The 4,849-nt window shown below is 43.1% G+C and overlaps 1 non-coding gene across 1 annotated transcript; it reads left to right on the forward strand.

The window, feature by feature from the left end:
* Nucleotides 1–1,526: 1,526 nt before the first annotated feature.
* Nucleotides 1,527–1,600, forward strand: TRNAK-UUU (transfer RNA lysine (anticodon UUU)). The gene has a single exon. It is a non-coding gene; the product is annotated as a tRNA-Lys (tRNA).
* Nucleotides 1,601–4,849: the final 3,249 nt, after the last annotated feature.

The following is a 4,849-nucleotide window of genomic DNA, read 5'->3' on the forward strand; positions in this document are numbered from 1 at the left end:
AAGAACACTGAATCCAGACCACTGGATTGCTGACCGTAGATTTGTTGAAGAGGAAGGAGCTTTGGGTAGCAGGTATGTCCTATCTATTCACTGTATAGATGCAAACTCAGAGCTTAAGAGGTGAAATAACCACACTGAAATCACATAACTAAGTGGCTTTACTTTATTTTCTTCCCAGAAAGAAAGCCCAAATCATTCCAGGATTCTTTATTTGATATCCATGAACCCCTAAGAGGTCCCCAAATCCCCTTGAATGTGTGTGTAAAATTTCATATGTCTCTGCAAGTCTGCTACTAAGTGGTTTACACCAGGGCATCTGTACTGGGTATTAACATATCCCAACGCCTCCATGCTGGTTCCAAATCCTACTAATGCCCCACAATCCCAGCTGTTCTGGCCTCTCTCTAGGAACCCTCCAGATGTCTGTGTAATGCGGCAAAAAGCTAGTGTCTGGCTCCACCGGGGTCCTTTAGGACACTTCCCTCTGCAGAAGTGGGGCCTTGCTCCATGTTTAGCATTTAAAAAAATGACCATGGTGTGTGTGCTCATGTGTGTGTGCCCACGTTTGCACTTTTCTGCAGTGGGGACATATAGAAGCTTCAGTTAGTTTTCTCAAGAGGTCTTTGAACCCCCAAAGATGGGGACCCATGGTGCCAAGACTATGATTTCATTATGACTCTGGCTCTGTTCCCAATGCCTAATAGCAGACTCAGGTCTCTGAATTCTCATGTAGCATGCCTTGCCAAAGTTTCCAGAAAGGGTCTGGCAAGTCAAGAGTTCAAAAACAGTTGTATGTACACATGTCACTATTCGTGTGGTCTTCTCCCACTGGGACTGATGGGGAAGTGTAAGGAGTCCTGGGTTACCAGTGAAACATATTTGATCATATTTTTTTTCCAGTAAACATTTATTTGCAGCTGAGAGACCTTTTAGGCTATAGCAAGACCATGTGCCTGTCTGGGAAATGGACACAGACAGGGTATCATGGCAAATATTCTGCATCAGAGGCATGTCTCCTATTTGGGAAAACATCAGGGCAATCAGGAGCCCAGTTGAACACAATTAAATATATATTTAGCACATTTGGGGGGTGTCAGAAAGGAGAAGTTTGAAGAATCAATAGTCATAGACATGTATTATTCTCCTGTGGTGTGTCAAGTCTTTGGTTAGGCTCTAAGAATGAGCTCTGGAATCAGAACTGAACAGATTTAAAATGCATCTGGGCTGAATTCCTTATTTAAGAACAGGGAAACTGAGTAGGCTTCCTTGGTGACTCAGACAGTAAAGAATCTGCCTGCAAAGCAGGAGACGCAGGTTTGATCCCTGGGTCAGGAATATCCTCTAGAGAAGGAAATGGCAACCCACTCTAGTATTCTTGCCTGGAGAATTCCATGGACAGAGGAGCCTGGTGGACTTCAGTCTATGAGGTTGCAAAGAGTAGGACATGACTGAGTGACAGACACATGCAGACTGTTTGGTGTTCTTTGTCTGGAATTTTGGGACATTAAAGAGACTTAGAGGTGAGTTCCCTGGAGGTCCAGTGGTTAGGACTTGGTGCTTTTGCTGCCAAGGGCCCAGGGTTCAATCCCTGGTCAGGGAACTAAGATCTTGCAAGCCGAGTGGCATGGTCAAAAAAAAAAAGAGAGAGAGAGAGGGAGAGAGACTTAGAGATTATCTTGTCCCAACTTCTCCTTATATAGATGAGAAAACACATTTGCCAAGGCAAGCATGGCATATCGGGTGAAAAATCAAAGAATGAATTGACGCTTAGTTCTTCTGATTCTCTGAGTAGTTCTCTTTGTCACACCTTCATAGGATCTTTTCCTGCTTTGGGTGTAATGGAGCCAGAAATGGAAGAGTCATAGATACCCAGAGATAAGGACAGAGAAAGGACTGAAAACAGTACATTTCCTTGATCTGTCTCAAAGTTTTGCCCAAGACTGGTCCCATCTGAGTCCCAACCCAACGGATAACAGACTTGGGTAGACACCTGAGTTTCAGTGAAACCCAGGGCTCTTCTCGATCCTAGACTAATACTTACCTCTCAAGTTGTCATAATAGGAAATGGAATTCTTGGTAAAGCATCTCCCCTTATGCCTGGTATGGAGTACGGGCTCAGCTAACCTTTGTCCCCATGATCTTGCATATTCCCTTTTCTCTTTTTTTTTCTGAATATTAGTTTGTAGACCAGGGATGGAGCCCATGCCCCTTGCTTTGGGAGTGCAGAGTCTTAACCACTGGACCACCAGAAAAGCCCCTCCCTTCCTTCTTAATGTGTCAAAGTTAAGTCTATTTCTTCAACAAATAGAAGCTGAGGAGTACACTTTAGCGAGGACATCTCTAGAAAATTGGAACTGTTGGCTTTGAACTCAGCAAAGGTTTGCAAAAAACATTGTCAGAGTAGTTAAACTTCCCAAAATAAAATCCTAGGAAGAGAAGCATTTTGAAGTCACTTTATCATCCCCCAACAAAATGTATTTCCTTTTCATTTACAAATTTCATTTCTAGGGAAGTATCCTGAGGAAAGGGCTTCCCCAGTGGCTCAGCAGGTAAAGAATCCGCCTATAACACAGGAGACCCAGGAGATACGAGTTTGATCCCTAGAAGATCCCCTGGAAGAGAAAATGGCAACCCCGTCCAGTATTCTAGTCTGGGAAATCCCATGGATGGAAGAGCCTGGCAAGCTACACACAGTGCATGGGGTCCCAAGAGTCAGACACAACTGCGCATGAGCATGGGTGGATCCTGAGGAAATAACCATTATTGTTTATGAAAGAAAACCAAAATTATCCAGAAATTGGACTGGCATCAATTTCACAACAGATTGGTGACATGGTGAAATAATAGGATGGGAAAGACTAGAGATTTCTTCAGGAAAATTAGAGATACCAAGGGAACATTTCAAGCAAAGATGGGCTCAATAAAGGACAGAAATGGTAGGGACCTAACAGAAGCAGAAGATATTAAGAAGAGGTGGCAAGAATACACAGAAGAACTGTACAAAAAAGATCTTCACGACTCAGATAATTATGATGGTGTGATCGTTCACCTAGAGCCAGACATCATGGAGGGTAAAGTCAAGTGGGCCTTAGGAAGCATCACTACAAACAAAGCTAGTGGAGGTGATGGAATTCCAGTTGAGCTATTTCAAATCCTAAAAGATGATGCTGTGAAAGTGCTGCACTCAATATGCCAGCAAATTTGGAAAACTCAGCAGTGGCCACAGGACTGGAAAAGTTCAGTTTTCATTCCAATCCCAAACAAAGGCAATGCCAAAGAATGTTCAAACTACTGCACAATTGCACTCATCTCACACGCTAGTAAAGTAATGCTTAAAATTCTCCAAGCCAGGCTTCAGCAATATGTGAACTCTGAACTTCCAGATGTTTAAGCTTGCTTTAGAAAAGGCAGAGGAACCAGAGATCAAATTGCCAACATTCACTGGATCATGGAAAAAGCAAGAGAGTTCCAGAAAAACATCTATTTCTGCTTTATTGACTATGCCAAAATCTTTGACTGTGTGGATCACAATAAACTGTAGAAAATTCTGAAAGAGATGGGATACCAGACCACCTGACCTGCCTCTTGAGAAACCTATATGCAGGTCAGGAAGCAACAGTTAGAACTGGACATGGGACAACAGACTGGTTCCAAATAGGAAAAGGAGGATGTCAAGGCTGTATATTGTCACCCTGCTTATTTAACTTATATGCAGAGTACATCATGAGAAACGCTGGGCTGGAGGAAGCACAAGCTGGAATCAAGATTGTTGGGAGAAATATCAATAACCTCAGATATGCAGATGACACCATCCTTGTGGCAGAAAGTGAAGAAGAACTAAAGAGCCTCTTAATGAAAGTGAAAGAGGAGAGTGAAAAAGTTGGCTTAAAGCTCAACGTTCAGAAAGCTAAGATCATGGCATCTGGTCCCATCTCTTTGTGGCAAATAGATGGGGAGACATTGGAAACAGTGGCTGACTTTATTTTTCTGGGCTCCAAAATCACTGCAGATGGTGACTGCAGCCATGAAATTAAAAGACACTCCTTGGAAGGAAAGTTATGACCAACCTAGATAGCATATTAAGAAGCAGAGACATTACTTGGCCAACAAAGGTCCATCTAGTCAAGGCTATGGTTCTTCTAGTAGTCATGTATGGATATGAGAACTGGACTATAAAGAAAGCTGAATGCCAAAGAATTGATGCTTTTTAACTGTGGTGTTGGAGAAGACTCTTGAGAGTCCCTCGAACTGCAAGGAGATCCAACCAGTCCATCCTAAAGGAAATCAGTCCTGGGTGTTAATTGGAAGACTGATGTTGAAGCTGAAACTCCAATATTTTGGCCACCTGATGCAAAGAACTGACTCATTTGAAAAGACCCTGATTCTGGGAATGATTGAGGGCAGGAGGAGAAGGGGATTACAGAGGACGAGATGGTTGGATGTCATCACTGACTTGATGGACATGAGTCTGGGTGGACTCTGGGAGTTGGTGATGGACAGGGAGGCCTAGAGTGCTGCAGTCCATGGGGTTGCAAAGAGTGACTGAGCGACTGAACTGAACTGAACAGAAATATGGTAACTTATATGCAGAGTACATCATGAGAAACGCTGAACTGGAAGAAACACAAGCTGGAATCAAGATTGCCGGGAGAAATATCAATAACCTCAGATATACAGATGACACCACCCTTATGGCAGAAAGTGAAGAGGAACTAAAAAACCTCTTGATGAAGGTGAAAGTGGAGAGTGAAAAAGTTGGCTTAAAGCTCAACATTCAGAATATGAAGATCATGGCATCCGGTCCCATCACTTCATGGCAAATAGATAGGGAAACAGTGGAAACGGTGTC

Source organism: Bubalus kerabau, chromosome 1, assembly GCF_029407905.1.
Source record: "Bubalus kerabau isolate K-KA32 ecotype Philippines breed swamp buffalo chromosome 1, PCC_UOA_SB_1v2, whole genome shotgun sequence".
Taxonomy (NCBI): domain Eukaryota; kingdom Metazoa; phylum Chordata; class Mammalia; order Artiodactyla; family Bovidae; genus Bubalus; species Bubalus kerabau.